General features: G+C 38.7%; 1 protein-coding gene across 8 annotated transcripts in view; it reads right to left on the reverse strand.

The window, feature by feature from the left end:
- The window catches only part of PDE4B (phosphodiesterase 4B), a 681,554-nt gene that overhangs the window by 167,709 nt on the left and 488,828 nt on the right, over positions 1-25,017 (reverse strand). The window lies entirely within an intron of this gene.

Raw genomic sequence — 25,017 nt, forward strand, 5'->3', positions numbered from 1 at the left:
GAATGAAGGTCATTATAGTATGTGATCCACGTTTTACAGTATCTCTTATTATCCCACCCAAAGAATTTTTTTAAAATAGGAAGTAATACAGAATGTTTGGTATACCTAGCATAACCAAGTCTTCTACCTTCTTGCTGCTTCCTCTACCTTCCTGTTCAAGATTATCAGATTACCTCTAATCTTTGGTCTTTGTGCTATAACTGGGATAAAATGCTGGAGTGGAGTTAGGCTGTATCCCCCTCTAGAGATTCTCTTTTTGCTCCAGGCTAGACACTCTCCTGTTGCTGAACGTTCAGGGACACTGAATCAGAAGCTTTCTGGTAGATCTTCTGAAGCTAGCTCATAATTGAATATCACTCCTGTAGGGTAAATTCCAAGTTTCCCTGAAGGAAACTAGATTGGAAAAAGAAAAAAAGGTGACCCTGAGAGAAAATATCCAGGCCCGAGAGTGCCTAGCAGTGGCAGGCCATGGTGAGGAGCAGCAGAGGTTCTGAGGGAAAAGAGACTGTGTCTGACAACTTGGAAGCCACACTTCCATCGCCACTCCATGAGTGTCCTGGGAGATCATAGTGTAGAAACCCCTGATTCCTAGCACATTGCTTCAGTGCTCCTCTCCACCTTCCCTTTTTGTCCCTATAGTCACTGTGAGTGTCTAGAAAGTCCCTGGCAAGGGGAGGGGCAGGACTGCATAAATGAAGATGATGGAGAACAGCTGAGCAGTCAGTCTACCTGAATGCAGAAAAATACCAGGGGAGGCAACAGGGCATGAGCTCAAGGAAACAGGATTTAAAATCTGGCTAGACAGGACCATTCACTAGTTGTATAACTTTTAGTGAATGTTCCTTTCTAGCACAGAGAGAATCTATTTTAGACATAAAAAGGGAAATGAATTATAATGCCATCTTTCGCAACATTGTTGGCATGATCAAATGGAATATCTATGAAAGTGTGTTGTAAGCCATAGCAAACTGTGAACAGGTTTAATATATATTATTCTATTGTGAGAGTGAATAAGATAATGCAAAGTTCTTAACAGCAATGCAGCACTTGCTACATACTACCTATTGTCATTGCTGTTACTTTGTAGTTATTATTGTTAAAAGTAAACTATGGATGAGGGCTAATGAAGAAAGATGGATTGGAAAAAGCTAGATTCAAAATTACAAACAGAATGACCTTAACAGCATTAAAGAATACATAAGCTCAAAGAGAAAATCAGAAGAAAAAATATATAAATGTTATCAGTAGTTATCTCTGGGTGAAGAAATTCCAAGTTTAAAAGGGAGATTTATTACAAAGTTTGCTCAGCCTCTTTCTTTGAGGAAGTTTGTCCCCATTCCCTAGGCCACTTGAGTAGAGTAGAAGCAACTATGTCTTGTCATTTTACTGTTCTGCCCCAGCCTGTGCTGTATATGACTGTGCTAGGGTGGGCTATTGACCTCAGTTGGGCCCATGAGTCTCTTTCTAAATAATCTAAGTATGAAAGGAGAGGGAGTATAATGCTTAAGTTTTTCTCTGCATAGATGAGCCATAAATTCTAAAACTTAGGCGTGGCCATGCTTTCAGTCACATGGGTTGGAAAAGGCTGAACTACCAAAATACTTAAGAACACAGGAGAGGGTGGAGCCAAGATGGCAGAATAGAAATAGCTCCAGTCTACAGCTCCCAGCATGAGCGACACAGAAGACGGGTGATTTCTGCATTTCCATCTGAGGTACCGGGTTCATCTCACTAGGGAGTGCCAGACAGTGGGCACAGAACAGTGGGTGCACCACACTGTGAGCGAGCCAAAGCAGGGCGAGGCATTGCCTCCCTTCGGAAGTGCAAGAGGTCAGGGAGTTCCCTTTCCTAGTCAAAGAAAGGGTTGACAGATGGCACCTGGAAAATTGGGTCACTCTCACCCTAATTCTGCACTTTTCCAATGGGCTTAAAAAGCGGCACACCAGGAGATTATATCCTGCACATGGCTCAGAGGATCCTACGCCCATGGAGTCTCCTTGATTGCTAGCACAGCAGTCTGAGATCAAACTGCAAGGTGGCAGTGAGGCTGGGGGAGGGGCGCCTGCCATTGCCCAGGCTTGCTTAGGTAAACAAAGCAGCCGGGAAGTTCAAACTGGGTGTAGCCCACCACAGCTGAAGGAGGCCTGCCTGCCTCTGTAGACTCCACCTCTGGGGGCAGGGCACAGACAAACAAAAATACAGCAGTAACCTCTGCAAACTTAAACGTCCCTGTCTGACAGATTTGAAGAGAGTAGAGGTTCTCCCAGCACACAGCTGGAGATCTGAGAACAGGCAGACTGCCTCTTCAAGTGGGTCCCTGACCCCCGAGCAGCCTAACTGGGAGGCACTGCCCAGAAGGGGCAGACTGACACCTCACATGGCCGGGTACTCCTCTGAGACAAAACTTCCAGAGGACCCATCAGGCAGCAGCATTTGCGGTTCATGAAAATCTGCTGTTCTGCAGCCACCGCTGCTGATACCCAGGCAAACAGGGTCTGGAATGGACCTCTAGCAAACTCCAACAGACCTGCAGCTGAGGGTCCTGTCTGTTAGAAGGAAAATTAACAAACAGAAAGGACATCCACACCAAAAACCCATCTGTACGTCACCATCATCAAAGACCAAAAGTAGATAAAACCACAAAGATGGGGAAAAAACAGAGCAGAAAAACTGGAAACTCTAAAAAGCAGAGCACCTCTCCTCCTCCAAAGGAATGCAGTTCCTCACCAGTAACAGAACAAAGCTGGAGAGAGAATGACTTGACGAGTTGAGAGAAGAAGGCTTCAGATGATCAAACTACTCCGACCTACAGGAGGAAATTCAAACCAATGGCAAAGAAGGTACAAACTTTGAAAAAAAATTAGATGAATGGATAATTAGAATAACCAATGCAGAGAAGTGCTTAAAGGAGCTGATGGAGCTGAAAGCCAAGGCTCGAGAACTACATGAAGAATGCAGAAGCCTCAGGAGCCGATGCGATCAACTGGAAGAAAGGGTATCAGTGATGGAAGATGAAATGAATGAAATGAAGCAAGAAGGGAAGCTAAGAGAAAAAAAGAATAAAAAGAAACGAACAGAGTCTCCAAGATATATGGGACTATGTGAAAAGACCAAATCTATGTCTGATTGGTGTACCTGAAAGTGACAGGGAGAATGGAACCAAGTTGGAAAACACTCTGCAGGATATTATCCAGGAGAACTTCCCCAATCTAGCAAGGCAGGCCAACTTCAGATTCAGGAAATACAGAGAATGCCACAAAGATACTCCTCGAGAAGAGCAACTCCAAGACACATAATTGTCAGATTCACCAAAGTTGAAATGAAGGAAAAAATGTTAAGGGCAGCCAGAGAGAAAGGTTGGGTTACCCACAAAGGGAAGCCCATCAGAGTAACAGCAGATCTCTTGGCAGAAACTCTACAAGCCAGAAGAGAGTGGGGGCCAATATTCAACATTCTTAAAGAAAAGAATTTTCAACCCAGAATTTCATATCCAGCCAAACAAAGCTTCATAAGTGAAGGAGAAATAAAATACTTTACAGACAAGCAAATGCTGAGAGATTTTGTCACCACCAGGCTTGCCCTAAAAGAGCTCCTGAAGGAAGCACTAAACATGGAAATGAACAACCGGTATCAGCCACTGCAAAAACATACCAAATAGTAAAGACCATCAAGGCTAGGAAGAAACTGCATCAACTAACGAGCAAAATACCCAGCTAACATCATAATGACAGGATCAAATTCACACATAACAATATTAACTTTAAATGTAAATGGGTTAAATGCTCCAATTAAAAGACACAGACTGGCAAATTGGATAAACAGTCAAGACCCATCAGTGTGCTGTATTCAGGAAATCCATCACACGTGCAGAGACACATGTAGACTCAAAATAAAGGGATGGAGGAAGATCTACCAAGCAAATGGAAAACAAAAAAAGGCAGGGGTTGCAATCCTAGTCTCTGATAAAACAGACTTTAAACCAACAAAGATCAAAAGAGACAAAGAAGGCCATTATGTAATGGTAAAGGGATCAATTCAACAAGAAGAGCTAACTATCCTAAATATATATGCACCCAATACAGGAGCACCCAGATTCATAAAGGAAGTCCTGCATGACCTACAAAGAGACTTAGACTCCCACACAATAATAATGGAAGACTTTAACACCCCACTGTCAACATTAGACAGATCAACGAGACCGAAAGTTAACAAGCATACCCTGGAATTGAACTCAGCTCTGCACCAAGCAGACTTAATAGACATCTACAGAACTCTCCACCCCAAATCAACAGAATATACATTCTTTTCAGCACCACACCACACCTATTCCAAAATTGACCACATAGTTGGAAGTAAAACACTCCTCAACAAATGTAAAAGAACAGAAATTATAACAAACTGTCTCTCAGACCACAGTGCAATCAAACTAGAACTCAGGATTAAGAAACTCACTCAAAACTGCTCAACTAAATGGAAACTGAACAACCTGCTCCTGAATGACTACTGGGTACATAACGAAATGAAGGCAGAAATAAAGATGTTCTTTGAAACCAATGAGAACAAAGACACAACATACCAGAATCTGTGGGACACATTCAAAGCAGTGTGTAGAGGGAAATTTATAGCACTAAATGCCCACAAGAGAAAGCAGGAAAGATCTAAAATTGACACCCCAACATCACAATTAAAAGAACTAGAAAAGCAAGAGCAAACACATTCAAAAGCTAGCAGAAGGCAAGAAATAACTAAAATCAGAGCAGAACTGAAGGAAATAGAGACACAGAAAACCCTTCAAAAAAATCAATGAATCCAGGAGCTGGTTTTTTGAAAGGATCAACAAAATTGATAGACCGCTAGCAAGACTAATAAAGAAGAAAAGAGAGAAGAATCAAACAGATGCAATAAAAAATGATAAAGGGGATATCACCACAGATCCCACAGAAATACCAACTACCATCAGAGAATACTACAAACACCTCTACGCAAATAAACTAGAAAATCTAGAAGAAATGGATAAATTCCTCGACACATACGCCCTCCCAAGACTAAACCAGGAAGAAGTTAAATCTTTGAATAGGCCAATAACAGGGTCTGAAATTGTGGCAATAATCAATAGCTTACCAACCAAAAAGAGTCCAGGACCAGATGGATTCACAGCCAAATTCTACCAGAGGTACAAGGAGGAACTGGTACCATTCCTTCTGAAACTATTCCAATCAATAGAAAAAGAGGGAATCCTCCCTAACGCATTTTATGCGGCCAGCATCATCCTGATACCAAAGACTGGCAGAGACACAACCAAAAAAGAGAATTTTAGACCAATATCCTTGATGAACATTGATGCAAAAATCCTCAGTAAAATACTGGCAAACCGAATCCAGCAACACATCAAAAAGCTTATCCACCATAATCAAGTGGGCTTCATCCCTGGGATGCAAGGCTGGCTCAACATGCACAAATCAATAAATGTAATCCAGCATATAAACAGAACCAAAGACAAAAACCACATGATTATCTCAATAGATGCAGAAAAGGCCTTTGACAAAATTCAACAATGCTTCATTCCAAAAACTCTCAATAAATTAGGTACTGATGGGATGTATCTCAAAATAATAAGAGCTATCTATGACAAACCCACAGCCAATATCATACTGAATGGGCACAAACTGGAAGGATTCCCTTTGAAAACTGGCACAAGACAGGGATGCCCTCTCTCACTACTCCTATTCAACATAGTGTTGGAAGTTATGGCCAGGGCAATCAGGCAGGAGAAGGAAATAAAGGGCATTCAATTAGGAAAAGAGGAAGTCAAATTGTCCCTGTTTGCAGATGACATGATTGTATATCTAGAAAACCCCATTGTCTCAGCCCAAAATCTCCTTAAGCTGATAAGCAACTTCAGCAAAGTCTGAGGATACAAAATCGATGAGCAAAAATCACAAGCATTCTTATACACCAATAACAGACAAACAGAGCCAAATCATGAGTGAACTCCCATTCACAATTGCTTCAAAGATAATAAAATACCTAGGAATCCAACTTAGAACTGACGTGAAGGAACTCTTCAAGGAGAACTACAAACCACTGCTCAATGAAATAAAAGATGATACAAACAAATGGAAGAACATTCCATGCTCATGGGTAGGAAGAATCAATATTGTGAAAATGGCCATACTGCCCAAGGTAATTTATAGATTTAATGCCATCCCCATCAAGCTACCAATGACTTTCTTCACAGAATTGGAAAAAACTACTTTAAAGTTCATATGGAACCAAAAAAGAGCCCTCATCGCCTAGTCAATCCTAAGCCAAAAGAACAAAGCCAGAGGCATCACGCTACCTGACTTCAAACTATACTATAAGGCTACAGTAACCAAAACAATATGGTACTGCTACCAAAACAGAGATATAGACCAATGGAACAGAACAGAACCCTCAGAAATAATGCCATATATCTACAACTATCTGATCTTTGACAAACCTGAGAAAAACAAGAAATGGGGAAAGGATTCCCTATTTAATAAATGGTGCTGGGAAAACTGGCTAGCTATATGTAGAAAGCTGAAACTGGATCCCTTTCTTACACCTTATACAAAAATTAATTCAAGATGGATTAAAGACTTAAATGTTAGACCTAAAACCATAAAAACCCTAGAAGAAAACCTAGGCAATACCATTCAGGACATAGGCCTGGGCAAGGACTTCATGTCTAAAACACCAAAAGCAATGGCAACAAAAGCCAAAATTGACAAATGGGATCTAATTAAACTCAAGAGCTTCTGCACAGCAAAAGAAACTACCATCAACCTATGTTGCTGCAGTCCCTCTTGAAATTACCAAATAGGAATATCACTCTTGGTAATTTAATTTTTATGGAGCTGGAAGGTGTAGATATTTGTGAATCTCCTACTTAAGGCCTAAATTAGATTTCTTCATTTAGAATAAGAAATATGTTTAAAAAGCATACATTTTATTTTTTTCTCCACATTTTCTGCACCTGAAAAGGGATCGTGTCAAAATGGGAGAAACCTACAAAACGGGAGGCAACCTACAAAATAGGAGAAAATTTTCACAACCTATTCATCCTACAAAGGGTTAATATCCAGAATCTACAATGAACTCAAACAAATTTATAAGAAAAAAACAAACAACCCCATCAAAAAGTGGGCGAAGGATATGAACAGACACTTCTCAAAGGAAGACATTTATGCAGCCAAAAAACACATGAAAAAATGCTCATCATCACTGGCCATCAGAGAAATGCAAATCAAAACCACAATGAGATACCATCTCACACCAGTTAGAATGTCGATCATTAAAAAGTCAGGAAACAACAGGTGCTGGAGAAGATGTGGAGAAATAGGAACACTTTTACACTGTTGGTGGGACTGTAAACTAGTTCAACCATTGTGGAAGTCAGTGTGGCGATTCCTCAGGGATCTAGAACTAGAAATACCATTTGACCCAGCCATCCCATTACTGGGTATATACCCAAAGGACTATAAATCATGCTGCTATAAAGACACATGTACACGTATGTTTGTTGCGGCATTATTCACAATAGCAAAGACTTGGAACCAACCCAAATGTCCAACAACGACAGACTGGATTAAGAAAATGTGGCACATATACACCATGGAATACTATGCAGCCATAAAAATGATGAGTTCATGTCCTTTGTAGGGACATGGATGAAACTTGAAATCATCACTCTCAGCAAACTATCACAAGGACAAAAAACCAAACAACACATGTTCTCACTCATAGGTGGGAATTGAACAACGAGAACACATAGACACAGGAAGGGGAACATCACACTCCAGGGACTGTTGTGGGGTGGGGGGAGGGGGGAGGGATAGCATTAGGAGATATACCTAATGCTAAATGACGAGTTAATGGGTGCAGTACACCAACATGGCACATGTATACATATGTAACAAACCTGCACATTGTGCACATGTACCCTAAAACTTAAAGCATAATAATAATAAAATAAAATAAAATAAAAACACAGGAGAAGTGCAGAGAGGAGCAGAAAGAGGCCACAAGTGAATCTTAACAGTCTTTGAGGCTTTGGAAACACATGTATTTCTATTGTAGTTTCTCTAAGATGAATTATACTTAAAATAAATGCCACCTTTTGCTTATCTAGCTTCACTATGCTTTACGAATGTTTTGTCAAATACAAATGATTTTTTTGTTTATGTTTTTTGTTACTTTTATAAATTTTCCATGATGGTTATGCACTTCTTTTATAAATAGAAAAAAATATTTTAAAAAGTAGCTGTGCACATAATAAGTGAATAGAAAGGTAAGATACAGAACTCTAACACCAGCTATTTTGCAATCACTCAGAAGAGTAGATTTTTATATTAGGTTTAAGAAATGATTTCTACCCCCAGGAGTCACTAGGAAAGGGAACGGGGCCTTGCAGAATATTAGCCGCTTGGTTTGATCTTAAGTCTCCAGATTCAAATTAACATTAGTCACATTAAGAGTGAATTAACAAAAAGCTCCAGCCTACTTGATCTCTACTCACATTCCTCTTGCAACTGAGTACTCACTTGTAGCAGTCATGGACTTGGTCCAAAAAAGCTCTTTGCAAAGAAAGTATTAAAAGCAGTGTGATTTCCTTGGCCTGCTCTCTTTATTCTGTTCAAGCACATTAATTTGCCAACTCAACAGAAACTGCTTCTTTTCTATTCCAGAGAAACAGCAGTAAATTTTGAACAGAAATATACAGCAGTAGGGTCTTCTTTTTTCTCTCTCTCTCAAATTAAATGCTAGTGCATTTTAAAGACTTTCAGGTTAAATCCCAGATTATTAGGTATTCTAAATTTTGTCTGTGCATTTTTTGTTTGCCTTACCCTTAAGTCTGAAATAAGTTTCTTTATTTTCATCTTTGAGGAGAAATGAATTTGCACAGAATAGATTTCCAAGATGTAGATTGGGGATTTTGAAGAAACCACTACTCTTTGAGATGTATATTCTTTCTCATTAGCACACAGGAAAACAGCAAAGATGGTTTTTCACTGTAGTTTAAGTTGCATGTCTGTAAAGTATTTCAGCACAGGTTTAACTGTGAGAAACAACATTCCTGAATATTCCGTTTTAAATACGTATAAATATCATGTGTGTCTCTGGCTGATTTTTTTGCTCCCTCTAATAATAGGAAAGACTGCTGCAAGCTATGAGAGATTAATATCTATAAGTTATTTTGCCTTTTGGTTTAGCGGAGTGAGTTGATTTATCTCTGTTAAGCCAAGAATATGGCTCTAAGCTGAGAGTACAATTAGACATGATCCCTTTTCAGGTGCAGAAAACGTGGAGAAAAAAATAAAATGTATGCTTTTTAAACATATTTCTTATTCTAAATGAAGAAACCCAATTTAGGCCTTAAGTGGGAGATTCACAAATATCTACACCTTCCAGCTCCATAAAAATTAAATTACCAAGAGTGACACTCCTATTTGGTAATTTCAAGAGGGACTGCGGCAACATAAACAGATCCAGACTTCAATCTCTGAAATTTGATTTAGCAAAATAAATTATTTGCCTGTTTTCAAATTGGTATGGTTTGCATTCCAATTTTGTTATTTTCTTTATCCTGAGCTCTTATGTTTCTTTTTTGTTATTTTTACTTTTCATTTTTGTGACAAACTTTCTCACTAAATGAGATAGCATGTTCTTCATCTAGAAAATAAATTGGGGGAGGGGGGACCAAACTGCCTTCAGAATCTTCACAGTGGGGCAACTGATGTTTTCTCTACAGAGATGTGCTGGCCTAAAGGCCACAGTCCTCACTTTTTGAAGCTTTGACAGCAAAACAAGATGGAGCCTGAACCCTTCTGTGCCTAGGCAGCATCTGTTTGGGAGAGTATCAATGCTTGACTCTCAGCTCTGTAGACTGTCGATGCAGAAAAAGGCCTAGGCCATCATCCTCTCATTTTAAAGATGAAGCAAGTAAAGTTCAGAGAAGAAAAGTGACTTGTCCAAGGTTTTCTAGTTTGTGGCACAGGTGGGCCTAAACCCAGGGCCGCCAGTTGCCCTTCCAGAACTCCTTGCTATGCTATTTGCCCTTGGCAGGCTATAGTCAATTTTTACATTTAAAGCTGTATTTTTCTAGTTTTAAGTTAATTCCTCAAAAAGCAATACATTCTCTGAGGTTTCTAGCTTTGTGTCATTATCATGCAATCAATACCACTCTTGGAAATAAATTCAATAAAATGTTTATCAAATAGTTTTTGCTGCTTCTTGCAGGGGTCTCGTATACATTGGACATACTAGCTTTGTAAATCATATCAGCCAGCCAACTGCCACTAACAAAATAGGTGAAGAAGGAGGTTTATAGCTTTGTGTCATTATCATGCAATCAATACCACTCTTGGAAATAAATTCAATAAAATGTTTATCAAATAGTTTTTGCTGCTTCTTGCAGGGGTCTCGTATACATTGGACATACTAGCTTTGTAAATCATAACAGCCAGCCAACTGCCACTAACAAAATAGGTGAAGAAGGAGATCAGAAGGTGTAGGAGGTAATGAAGTTACCAAGAACCCAACAGTGCCAGGAAACTTATGAGCTAGGTAATATATTTTCCATTTTACAGAAAGCAAAATTGAGGTTAGAAAAGCTAAGTAATTGTCCCAAGGACCTACTTGTATGGCAGAGCTAAGATCTCAATCTGAACTACTTTGATTCCAAAGTTCTTCTTTCTGAAACTAAGTATTTGTAAACCAAATAGCAAAACAGGGGATGGTGCTCTTTAGAAAGCTCTAAAGTATTATTCATAAACACTGCTTTTTAAGTCCGTGTATTCCTCTGGCCCTTTGGCTGTTCCCCATGAAAGAAGGTCAAGTACTTAAAGACTCCTTTTAGTCACGTTGTTAATAAATGAAGCAATGTTATTTAAACCTTTGGGTGCTGTTGTCAGTCAAAGATACCACTGATTTTTCTCTCCCACATAGGGAAATGAACACAAGGTCATGGAAGCTCTGGAAAATTATAAATTTTTCAGGGTAGTCCTATTCATCTGGTGCCAGAGTGAATTTGGATTGGCTCTGGGAGGTCACCTTGGTCACATCTGAGTTCCCTTGTCATTCTCATTTTGCTCAACAAAAGAGTCTAAGCATTAAACTCCAAATGGCCAGCTTTGTACCACTGATTATTAATTTTAGGAAGCTCATGTGTAGATTTGCAACAAATGAATAACAAATGTTCCTGGAAAGACAGCTGTAAACCAAAGTTTGGTTTAATTTTTAAAAACTCATTACTAATCATCACTCTTTTAAAATTACTAATGGTAATGACCCACAGTTATATAGAGTTTAACAGCTGACCAAATATTTTCACATATATAATCTCATTTAATTCTCATGAGCAACCTTTCAGTAAAATTCAAACATAAGTGAGTGTTAATCTCTGTTATGAATTGGGGAAGGCCCTAGAGATACAAAAATAAATAAGAAATGGCCCTTGTCCTCAAGGAACTCACCATAGATACAAAAATAAATAAGAATGACCCTGTCCTCAAGGAAGTCACCTTTTTTATTATTTTCATATTCTGTAAGATCAGGCCAATAAAGCTTAGAAATTAGAATATACTTGCTCATTAAGTCCAGTTACATGGAGTACGAAATTGGAGTTGTTTGATACCAAAACTTATTTTACTTCATTAACCTTCTGCTCAGTATGGAGTAGAAATGTAAAGGAGTTATAAATATTTGTTAAATTATCTTCCTTATTCATTTTTAGTTCATGATTTTTATAAATTGGGGAATTTTAAGGCGATGGACACCCTTGTAACCTTTCTTGCTGTCAATACAATGTTTTCTGTTTCTATTGTTTAAAGGAAAAGTTTTCATTATATGTTTTGTTAAACAGAAACAGCATCCAAGTTATGATGTTAACATAGCATATTCAACTAAGCAATTCATCGAGTATAATAGCTAAGTATGCTATTAGATAGTATTGTGGGTCTCACAATTGAGAAGATGAAGACTTGGGTAGAGCCATATGTGCAAAAGGTAAGTTACTAAAAGGTTAGACACAAAGAAATTGTGAAGAAAGGTTCAGGGAATTTGGCTTTAGGATAAGAGCTGAATAACATCTTGATAGCAATCTTCCTGTGCAAAAGGAGTCATTACATGAGCTGTTTTCTACATCTAAGAACAGAAGAAAGTGAGTTAGTTCAAAGTGCAGCCCTAGGGATTTAGCTTAGCTATGAAAAACGACTTGCTGACAGGTGAGATTGTCAGTTACTAGAACTAGATACCAAGAGAAGTTGTTGACTCTCCCAAAAAAAAAAAAAAAAAAGATTTCAAATCTCTTGTTATGGTTCAAATGTGACATGGCCTCAGACAGAAGGGTGAACTACATGGCTTCCCAAGTTTCTTTCCAGTTCAGTGACTCTATCACTATAATGATTTCAGTCTCTAAAAGCATTTTTCCATGGTGTACTTAAAGTACTACTGTTACTTTGCTAATAGTTCCATATAAGCATTCCATGTAGGTAATAACTTTAATTTATGTTTATTTCTCCAAAGGTCAGCTACAATTTAAAGAATTTAAACATACCTTGACCAATGTTTCTAAATGTTAAAAGGTCAAATGTAGGAAACTGCCAACATTTTGAAAACTGTTGTCCTTTTCACGCATTAAGCTTCATAAGAATTCCAAACCACAGAGAACCCAGGGGAGATGATTATTTTAAAGCTCTGAGATGATAACATTTCCCTGAAGTATCCCTCACAGGTCTCAGGCTTTTTCTCACCAAAAATAATTTGAAATTGGTCTTCAGTGACTTCTCCGAAGTAAGTGAAGCACACTAGAGGAACAGGAAGGAACGGGATATGGTGAACCTACAATATCATTCCATCATTGATTTGACAACCAAGAAATAGCCTAGGATGTTTCAGGAATCTGGTTTAGTAAAATACAAAGTTGAGATTAGAATTCAAGTATTTTGGCTCCCTGAACAGTGACTGCTTCATAAAATATATTTTTCATTTTCAAAGACTCAAACCAAAGGCAGTTTAAAAAATTAGTTTCAAAATATATCCAGATGTTTAAAGGACTAGACAAACAACATGAAATTCCTTTCTTGTGGAAACATCTTACTTTCTTTCCATATATGATCATGAAGTCAGGTACCTTCCCACACTGACAGACATATTCCAGCTCTGTGTACAAATAAAATCCATACCTTTTTAAATGGATTTGTTATGTGTCAATTTAGCAATTCTTCATAACTGTTAAAAGTAGGCTTTAATGGCAGAAAAACTTGGGTTAATCTTGACTTTACCAAGTCTTTATATTTGTGTGACTTTGGGCAAGTATCTTAAACTTTTTGTTTCTTCATCTGCAAAATATAGATAGACTGAGGTATGATTATATGTTTGGTGCTTAACACAGGCCTGGCAAACACCAAGTGCTCAGTAAACTGTTGCTGCTCCTGCTATTATTATTATTATTAATTGCCATATGTCTCAAGACTCAGAAATTACCCTAAGACTTGATGAGAGATACAGCCTTTGTATTTGGCATAAAGGATAAAGGGACTCTTTTTTAGGACAATAAAAGTTTTCCCCAAAACCATGAAAGCCATGTATCCATTGTCAAAAGAATATTCACTTTAACGGATATTTCCTATATTTCTTGAGAACCTCACAGGTGACTGAGACTCTGCTAGGGGTAATGGGTATAAATATGAAGGAAACAGTCATGATCTTCCGGGGTTTCATGGCCAAGAGGTGAAAGAATCATATAAATAGGTAAGCACAGCATGATATGGACAAGCAAACAGTAAGGACAGTACAGTGAGAAGAGCTAGGAGGATGCAGAAGGGCAGTGGGCAGAATTGGGAAGGGCTTGTCAGAGATTGAGATCAGTTCAGTTGAGTCTAAATTCTAAGTGAAAAGACAACAGGGGATTATGATTACCAAATGGTTTTTTTAAATTAAAATTTTATAGGCAAAAAGAAGTCACTGATCAAATTATTTGCTTATCTGCCTGATCTTCAGTTGGGCAGAAAGGATCACAAAAGAGTCTTCAATTGATACAAAGAGACACAGAGAGAGAGAGATAGAACAGTTTTGGACACAAGGCCCTAGACATACACATATATATTAGTAAATACTTACCAAGTAAGCCTTTTTTAGTACATCAGGGATAGTTATCAATGTAAGAAGTTCATTTTATTATCATCTTATTTTTCCTAAAAAGACTTCTGATATGGTTTGGCTGTGTCCCCACCCAAATCTCATCTTGAATTATAGCTCCCATAATTCCCAAGTGTTGTGGGAGGGACCTGTGGGAGATAATTGAAATCATGGGGTGTTTTCCCCCATACTATTCTCAAGGTAGTGAATAAGTCTCACAAGATCTGATGGTTTTATAAGGGTTTTCCCTTTTGCTTGGTTCTCATTCCCCCTGGTCTGCTGCTATGTGAAACGTGCCTTTTGCCTTCTGCCATGATTGTGAAGTCTCCCCAGCCACGTGGAACTGTGAGTCCATTCAAGCTCTTTTCCTTTATAAATTACCCAGTCTCAGGTATGTCTTTATCAGCAGCGTGAAAAGGGACTAATACTCCTTAAAGACAATTATCTAGGTAACGCTCTCGATTCTCCCCTTCCACTTGCATGTAGATTCTTATTCTTAACTTGACAAAAAGGCAGACACATAAGTAGGGTCATTATTGATAACCCTAGGTAGTCTATTGACTCGACAGTAATCTGATTATGTGGCTCACATTTACTTTGATGTGAATTAAGATTTTAATTTCTGCTAATTTTTAAATATACATTGTAAAATGAATTTTACTAATAACAGGAGCAACAGATCAGTCTTTTAAATGTTATGAGACTTGTGAATGTATAGGAGAAATAACCTAAACTCTCTAATAAATCATTCACACAAATAACCTCAAAGAAGATGCTTAGGTGTTTAAAGTATTAAATGCTTATGAGGATGTAGCTCACAAAATTTATCAATACATAAAACACATTCTTTGCTGAATTGACCTCTTTCTCCATTAGGTACTGGAGTCCTAGATACAAGTTTTAGGAGCTCCCTAGACAATACATGTCATTTTTCATAATGTATACTACACTAACATGTAAGCAGAAATCACAGCAGCAACAAAATCAAAAGATTATATGGTAAGGTAAGTTCCAAACTTTTCTGAGATTATTTGAAGACACATAATGAATATAAATATATTTCAACTCTTTGCTTTCAAATAATTAAAATGAGAAACAATTTACCAAATGAAAAACTCCAGGGGGTGGAGTCAAGATGGCTGAATAGGAACAGCTCCAGTCTACAGCTCCCAGCGTGAGTGACGCAGAACACGGGTGATTTCTGCATTACCAATTGAGGTACCCAGTTCATCTTACTGGGGAGTGTTGGACACTGGGTGCAGGACAGCGGGTGCAGCACACCAAGTATGAGCCAAAGCAGGGTGAGGCATCGCCTCACCCAGGAAGCCCATGGAGTCAGGGAATTCCCTTTCCTAGTCAAAGAAAGGGGTGACAGATGGCACCTGGAAAATCAGGTCACTCCCACCCTAATACTGCACTCTTCCAATGGTCTTAGCAAATGGCACACCAGGAGATTATATCCCATGCTTGGCTTAGAGGTTCCTATGCCCACGGAGCCTCGCTCATTGCTAGCACAGCAGTCTGAGATCAAACTGCAAGGTTGCAGGCAGCGAGGCTGGGGGAGGGGTGCCCACCATTGCCAAGGCTTGAGTAGGTAAACAAAGCAGCTGGGAAGAATGAACTGGGTGGAGCCCACCACAGCTCAAGGAGGCCTGCCTGCCTCTGTAGACTCCACCTCTGGGGGCAGGGCATAGCCAAACGAAAGGCAGCAAAAACCTCTGCAGACTTCAATGTCCCTGTCTGACAGCTTTGAAGAGAATAGTGGTTCTCCCAGTGCGCAGCTGGAGATCTGAGAATGGACAGACTGCCTCCTCAAGTGGGTCCTTGACCCCTGAGTAGCCTAACTGGGAGGCACCCCCCAGTAGAGGCAGACTGACATCTCACACGGCCAGGTACTCCTCTGAGACAAAACTTCCAGAGGAATGATCAGGCAGCAACATTTGCTGTTCACCAATATCGGCTGTTCTGCAGCCTCCACTGCTGATACCCAGGCAAACAGGGTCTGGAGTGGACCTCCAGCAAACTCCAACAGATGTGCAGCTGAGAGTCCCGACTGTTAGAAGGAAAACTAACAAACAGAAAGGACATCCACACCAAAACCCCATTTCTTCATCACCATCATCAAAGACCAAAGGTAGATAAAACCACAAAGATGGGGAAAAAACAGAGCAGAAAAACTGGAAACTCTAAAAAGCAGAGCACCTCTCCTCCTCCAAAGGAATGCAGCTCCTCACCAGCAATGGAACAAAGCTGGATGGAGAATGACTTTGACGAGTTGAGAGAAGAAGGCATCAGACAATCAAACTACTCCAAGCTAAAGGAGGAAGTTCGAACCCATGGCAATGAAGTTAAAAACCTTGAAAAAAAATTAGATGAATGGCTAACTAGAATAACCAATGCAGAGAAGTCCTTAAAGGACCTGAGGGAGCTGAAAACCACGGCATGAGAACTACGTGACGAATGCACAAGCCTCAATAGCCTATTCGATCAACTGGAAGAGAGGGTATCAATGACGGAAGATCAAATGAATGAAATGAAGTGAGAAGAGAAGTATAGAGAAAAAAGAATAAAAAGAAACAAACAAAGCCTCCAAGAAATATGGGACTATATGAAAAGGCCAAATCTACGTCTGATTGGTGTACCTGAAAGTGACAGGGAGAATGGAACCAAGTTGGAAAACACTCTGCAGGATATTATCCAGGAGAACTTCCCCAATCTAGCAAGGTAGGCCAACATTCAATTTCAGGAAATACAGAGAATGCCACAAAGATACTCCTCGAGAAGAGCAACTCCAAGACATATAATTGTCAGATTCACCAAAGTTGAAATGAAGGAAAAAATGTTAAGGGCAGCCAGAGAGAAAGGTCGGGTTACCCACAAAGGGAAGCCATCAGACTAACAGCTGATCTGTTGGCAGAAACTCTACAAGCCAGAAGAGAGTGGGGGCCAATATTCAACATTCTTAAAGAAAAGAATTTTCAACCCAGAATTTCATATCCAGCCAAACAAAGCTTCATAAGTGAAGGAGAAATAAAATACTTTACAGACAAGCAAATGTTGAGAGATTTTGTCACCACCAGGCTTGCCCTAAAAGAGCTCCTGAAGGAAGCACTAAACATAGAAAGGAAAAACTGATACCAGCCACTGCAAAGACATGCCAAATTGTAAAGTCCATCAAGGATAGGAGGAAACTGCGTCAACTAATGAGCAAAATACCCAGCTAACATCATAATGACAGGATCAAATTCACACGCAACAATACTAACCTTAAATGTAAATGGACTAAATGCTCCAATTAAAAGACACAGACTGGCAAATTGGATAAACAGTCAAGACCGATCAGTGTGCTGTATTCAGGAAACCCATTTCATGTGCAGAGACACACATAGGCTCAAAATAAAGGCATGGAGGAAGATCTACCAAGCAAATGGAAAACAAAAAAGGCAGGGGTTGCAATCCTAGTCTCTGATAAAACAGACTTTAAACCAACAAAGATCAAAAGAGACAAAGAAGGCCATTACATAATGGTAAAGGGATCAATTCAACAAGAAGAGCTAACTATCCTAAATATATATGCACCCAGTACAGGAGCACCCAGATTCATAAAGCAAGTCCTGCATGACCTACAAAGAGACCTAGACTCCCACACAATAATAATGGGAGACTTTAACACCCCACTGTCAACATTAGACAGATCAACGAGACAGAAAGTTAACAAGGATACCCAGGAATTGAATTCAGCTCTGCACCAAGTGGACCTAATAGCTATCTACAGAACTCTCCACCCCAAATCAACAGAATATACATTCTTTTCAGCACCACACCACACCTATTCCAAAATTGACCACATAGTTGGAAGTAAAACACTCCTCAACAAATGTAAAAGAGCAGAAATTATAACAAACTGTCTCTCAGACCACAGTGCAATCAAACTAGAACTCAGGATTAAGAAACTCACTCAAAACTGCTCAACTAAATGGAAACTGAACAACCTGCTCCTGAATGACTACTGGGTACATAACGAAATGAAGGCAGAAATAAAGATGTTCTTTGAAACCAATGAGAACAAAGACACAACATACCAGAATCTGTGGGACACATTCAAAGCAGTGTGTAGAGGGAAATTTATAGCACTAAATGCCCACAAGAGAAAGCAGGAAAGATCTAAAATTGACACCCCAACATCACAATTAAAAGAACTAGAAAAGCAAGAGCAAACACATTCAAAAGCTAGCAGAAGGCAAGAAATAACTAAAATCAGAGCAGAACTGAAGGAAATAGAGACACAGAAAACCCTTCAAAAAAATCAATGAATCCAGGAGCTGGTTTTTTGAAAGGATCAACAAAATTGATAGACCGCTAGCAAGACTAATAAAGAAGAAAAGAGAGAAGAATCAAACAGATGCAATAAAAAATGATAAAGGGGATATCACCACAGATCCCACAGAAATACCAACTACCATCAGAGAATACTACAAACACCTCTACGCAAATAAACTAGAAAATCTAGAAGAAATGGATAAATTCCTCGACACATACGCCCTCCCAAGACTAAACCAGGAAGAAGTTAAATCTTTGAATAGGCCAATAACAGGGTCTGAAATTGTGGCAATAATCAATAGCTTACCAACCAAAAAGAGTCCAGGACCAGATGGATTCACAGCCAAATTCTACCAGAGGTACAAGGAGGAACTGGTACCATTCCTTCTGAAACTATTCCAATCAATAGAAAAAGAGGGAATCCTCCCTAACGCATTTTATGCGGCCAGCATCATCCTGATACCAAAGACTGGCAGAGACACAACCAAAAAAGAGAATTTTAGACCAATATCCTTGATGAACATTGATGCAAAAATCCTCAGTAAAATACTGGCAAACCGAATCCAGCAGCACATCAAAAAGCTTATCCAACATGATCAAGTGGGCTTCATCCCTGGGATGCAAGGCTGGCTCAACATGCACAAATCAATAAATGTAATCCAGCATATAAACAGAACCAACGACCAAAACTACATGATTATCTCAACAGATGCAGAAAAGGCCTTTGACAAAATTCAACAACCTTCATGCTAAAAACTCTCAATAAATTAGGTATTGATGGGACATAACTCAAAATAGTAAGAGCCATCTATGACAAACCCACAGCCAATATCATACTGAATGGGCACAAACTGGAAGGATTCCCTTTGAAAACTGGCACAAGACAGGGATGCCCTCTCTCACCACTCCTATTCAACATAGTGTTGGAAGCTCTGGCCAGGGCAATTAGGCAGGAGAAGGAAATAAAGGGTATTCAATTAGGAAAAGAGGAAGTCAAATTGTCCCTGTTTGCAGATGACATGATTGTATATCTAGAAAACCCCATTGTCTCAGCCCAAAATCTCCTTAAGCTGATAGGCAACTTCAGCAAAGTCTGAGGATACAAAATCGATGAGCAAAAATCACAAGCATTCTTATACACCAATAACAGACAAACAGAGCCAAATCATGAGTGAACTCCCATTCACAATTGCTTCAAAGATAATAAAATACCTAGGAATCCAACTTATAAGGGACGTGAAGGACCTCTTCAAGGAGAACTACAAACCACTGCTCAATGAAATAAAAGATGATACAAACAAATGGAAGAACATTCCATGCTCATGGGTAGGAAGAATCAATATCGTGAAAATGGCCATACTGCCCAAGGTAATTTATAGATTCAATGCTATCTCCATCAAGTTACCAATGACTTTCTTCAATCAATTGGAAAAAACTACTTTAAAGTTCATATGGAACCAAAAAAGGGCCCGCATCACCAAGTCAATCCTAAGCCAAAAGAACAAAGCCAGAGGCATCACGCTACCTGACTTCAAATTATACAATGAGGCTACAGTAACCAAAACAGCATGGTGCTGGTACCAAAACAGAGATATAGACCAATGGAACAGAACAGAGCCCTCAGAAATAACGCCGCATATCTACAACTATCTGATGTTTGACAAACATGACAAAAACAAGAAATGGGGAAAGGATTCCCTATTTAATAAATGGTGCTGGGAAAACTGGCTAGCCATATGTAGAAAGCTGAACCTGGATCCCTTCCTTACTCCTTACATGAAAATTAATTCAAGATGGGTTAAAGACTTAAATGTTAGACCTAAAACCATAAAAATCCTAGATGAAAACCTAGGCAATGCCATTCAAGACATAGGCATGGGCAAGGACTTCATATCTAAAACACCAAAAGCAATGGCAACAAAAGCCAAAATTGACAAATGGGATCTAATTAAACTAAAGAGCTTCTGCACAGCAGAAGAAACTACCATCAGAATGAACAGGCAACCTACAGAATGGGAGAAAATTTTTGCAATCTACTCATCTGACAAAGGGCTAATATCCAGAATCTACAATGAACTCAAACAAATTTAGAAGAAAAAACAACTCCATCAACAAGTGGGCGAAGAAGATAACAGACACTTCTCAAAAGAAGACATTTATGCAGCCAAAAAACACATGAAAAAATGCTCATCATCACTGGCCATCAGAGAAATGCAAATCAAAACCACAATGAGATACCATCTCACACCAGTTAGAATGGCGATCATTAAAAAGTCAGGAAACAACAGGTGCTGGAGAGGATGTGGAGAAATAGGAACACTTTTACACTGTTGGTGGGACTGTAAACTAGTTCAACCATTGTGGAGGTCAATGTGGCAATTCCTCAGGGATCTAGAACTAGAAATACCGTTTGACCCAGCAATCCCATTACTGGGTATATACCCAAAGGGTTATAAATCATGCTGCTATAAAGACACATGCACACGTATGTTTACTGCAGCACTATTCACAATAGCAAAGATTTGGAACCAACCCAAATGTCCAACAATGATAGACTGGATTAAGAAAATGAGGCACATATACACCATGTAATACTACGCAGCCATAAAAAACGATGAGTTCATGTCCTTTGTAGGGACATGGATGAAGCTGGAAACCATCATTCTCAGCAAACTATCGCAAGGACAAAAAAACCAAACACCGCATGTTCTCACTCATAGGTGGGAATTGAACAATGAGAACACATGGACACAGGAAGGGGAACATCACACACCAGGGCCTGTTGTGGGGTGGGACGAGGGGGGAGGGATAGCATTAGGAGATATACCTAATGTTAAATGACGAGTTAATGGGTGCAGCACACCAACATGGCACATGTATACATATGCAACAAACCTGCACGTTGTGCACATGTACCCTAAAACTTAAAGTACAATAAAAAAAGTAAACTGGGGCACAATAAAGTGTTAAAGAGTTAAAAAAAAAAAAGAAAAACTCTGAGGTATTACTATTTTCTTATAATAACAATACAGTAAAAACAACCATTCACAACTAATAAGGATAATATTTATGTATTACTTGGTGCTTTGCCAAGTGTGCTTCTACACCTCATTATATTTGAGCTATGTGGTATCCATGTGAAGTGTTACTGTAGCACGTGAAGAAGGCTAAGTTCATAGAGTAAGTGCACTTTTAGCTAACAGGTTAAGGGATATGTTCTCTCAAATAGAGAAATTACTAAGTTAATCCTGAATCTTCTTCCATCCAGAACTACCTGTTACTAAGTGCTGTTGGTTCTAACCCATAGCTTTTGGTAAAATTTTTCTTTGCTTTTCATTTCTTCCTTACTAAAATGAAAGACCTGTAAAGGCAGAGAGTTTGTCTATGATTGCCATATTCTCATTTCTGGAATAGTGGCTGGCAGATAATAGATGCTCAATAAATATTTTTAAACAAATAAATTCCTATAATTCTGTTTCTTCAAACCTCCCTACCCTGGATTTATATGGAACCTCCTAATTGGCACCATGAGCCAGATTTTCTTTTCTCTCATGTACCTTACACTTGACTGCCTGATGGATTTTACTAAAGGACAGATTTGTTTTACTCCCTAGCTTCAGCATTTAAATGTCTCATTATTATTACAAACTTCTCACCCTGGCATTTAGGGTCAGCCACTAATAGCCTGACCTACCTTTCACCAGATCCCTGCCTTCAGTTTCCAAACATTGTTTGTTTCATTCCCATCATCCCTCAGATCATCTTGCCTATTTGACTCTGTTCATGCAGGTCCCTTGACTCCCGAAGGCCACATCCATCATCTTTACCTATTGAAACATTATCAGTCTTTGAATATTGCTCTGAAATGCCCCTTCATTCAAGACCCACTGTCAGGTGCCAACACTTTGTCTTATGCACCTATGTTATTCTGCCTTGTGATTTAAGGTACGTGTGGATGCTTGTTTTGTCCTCAGTTCTCTAAGCTCACTAAGACTGACAACTATATCTTATGTATCTTTTACCTTAAATAATTTACCACATGTAATAAATGGTCAACACATCTCTGCTAAGTTGAAGTGATTTCAAAAGATAGGGCACAGGATTGGAAAACATGGTGATAAATATAACATCTGCCTTATAGTTTTGTCTAACAAATGCAACTGGAAAAAGTGAAAGTGATAATGCTTTGCAAACTTTAAAGTGCTATACAGATTCAGGTATTTTTCAACTGTATTTCATGGAACTTGTCGGATAAATAAGAAATGAAAGCTACTCAGTTATTATGAGTCCTTCCTGTCATTGCTCGTGGTAAATGAGGGGAGGGGAAAAGGAGAACATTCTTTTGCTCCCAGCAGCCAAATTGCCCAGCAGATGAAAAATTAGCATCTGAACATATTTTATCATTAATGCTCAGCTGTATCCCTAAATTGCTATGTGATAGCATTTAGAAATGGTTCTTTGTGATATTATTTGGAGGATTAGAGTTTATCATGTATTTAATGTATTAAGCTGATAAAAAAGACATATCTGCAAACAAGGAAACAAAAAAATCTTTACTGGAAAACACTGTAATTCTACTCTGTGTTCCTATCATTGTCTATGGGGGCCCCTCATTTAGAACTCAGCACAAAAGGCTGCCTGTGAAGACAGAAGGGGAGGAAATGGTGTTGGGAACTGGTCTGAGTGGTGAGAGCAGTCTTGTCTCCAAAGAAAGCTGTTTCCCATGCCACATTCTGCTTCAGATATTCCTGACTTTAAAGACAAGCTGGATACAGGTTATGATATCTGAGAACTTTGGACAAATGTGGCTCATTGTGATATAATCTGATTTCAGAAGGGCTTACGCAATTCACATTCCTTGTCTGAGGCTTTCCCACATTTCTGGATAGCTGATGATATTTTTTTCTCTTTTTAAAATTCAGTAAAGGAGAAAACATCTGCCCATTATCTGAAAGGCTATAACAGCCACCTCTTTGGAGTGAGAGTGGGGCTATGAATCACTGTTTTTCTGTTTCTTCATTTCATTTATGTGCAGGTTTACTAGACACCCTGGACTGGTTTGAAACCTCCCAATGACGTCAATGGGGCAGAAAAATTGGAGCAGCGGAGACAGCTGCAATGCACCAACTCTACTGAGGTTTTATTCTTTTCTCCCAGGGTGACATCTGAGACAGATATTATCAATCAAGCCCTCCTGGCTCAGCACCAAATCAAAGGTACTTTATCATTCAAAGCAGTAAAAGCTGCAATTAGATGATCTCTTCAGCTTTTTCCCTAGCAATATTTTGTTCATGATAATTAATAATGCAATTAAAACTGAATTAAATAAGAGAATGCTTACTAAAACATTTAACTTAAATAGGAGAGCAATTTTCTTTAATGTCTCTTTAAAAATTATTAAAGATCATTCTCTATATATGTTTTGTATAAAAATTCTAAACAAATTATTATATTTCCCCAAAACAATAATAAAGCCAAATGATAAATTCTGACATGTTTCCAAGAAATGTCCAAATGTTCAGAAAAAAATAGGTACATATATAACGAAGCTTTACCATCATTTAGGAAGCAAACAACAACCACACCGAAAAACCCTGTGACAACTGACAGGAAGGAAGCTAGTGCTCTGCGAATTAACATTTATTTCAAAAACATTCAAAATAAAACCAAAAAGAAAGAAGCAGAGCCAACTGCTTTTTTGCTTGCTAGGCATAGCATATTATTTACTGACTTTTTAAGCCCTTTTTTGAGGAATGGTCTTTCTTGCCTGAGTAAATAATAATATATTGAAATAAAAAAAAATAGCACTTAATATAATTATTTAAAGTAAAGGTCTTTGCTCTATCTTTTTTTCCCTCTATTTTTTTAAAAGAAGGGAACTTTAAACTACTAAGGCTATCCAAGGCCAATCATAGCAAATCAAACTAATAAATGCACTGAAGATAGATTTTTGTTTGTTTTTAATGTTCCCTAGGAAAGCTAGGCATAGAACACTCTAACCAGAGTGAAAAGTAGGGAACTGACTGCAATCTCATCTTCCCTTTCATTCTGGAGTATTTGTTGGCAAACAATGCTGGTGGTAAAATAACTACAAAGTGGAGTAGAGAGAAGATTGGGAGCAAAAATAAGGGTGAAAACACCAATGTCAATCTCAAGATTATGTAGCCACACTCAATAGAATCTAAAGCTATTCAATGTAGAAAGTCAACCCGGCCAAGGGTAAGAAACACAGAAACAATATTCTTCAGTAATTGTCTATTGTCCAAGAAACAGTATCATCAGCTCATTATGTTATCCCATTAGCTAACAGTATATATGATATGTATTCCTCTAAATTAATAAAAAGGTTCCAGAAATATGAAAGGCCATTGTGCAGGAGACTTGCTTTTTCAATGAGGAGCGAACAAGAGAACATGTGTTTAAATGTCAGCACTAAGAGTTTAGGTTAGCTAGAATAACAAACTTCTTGCCAATTGGGTAATATTTACCCAAGGGTGGGTATCTAAAGTGTTCTTTAGTACTTGGATTTAAACAATA

Source organism: Pan troglodytes, chromosome 1 (genome assembly GCF_028858775.2).
Source record: "Pan troglodytes isolate AG18354 chromosome 1, NHGRI_mPanTro3-v2.0_pri, whole genome shotgun sequence".
NCBI lineage: Eukaryota > Metazoa > Chordata > Mammalia > Primates > Hominidae > Pan > Pan troglodytes.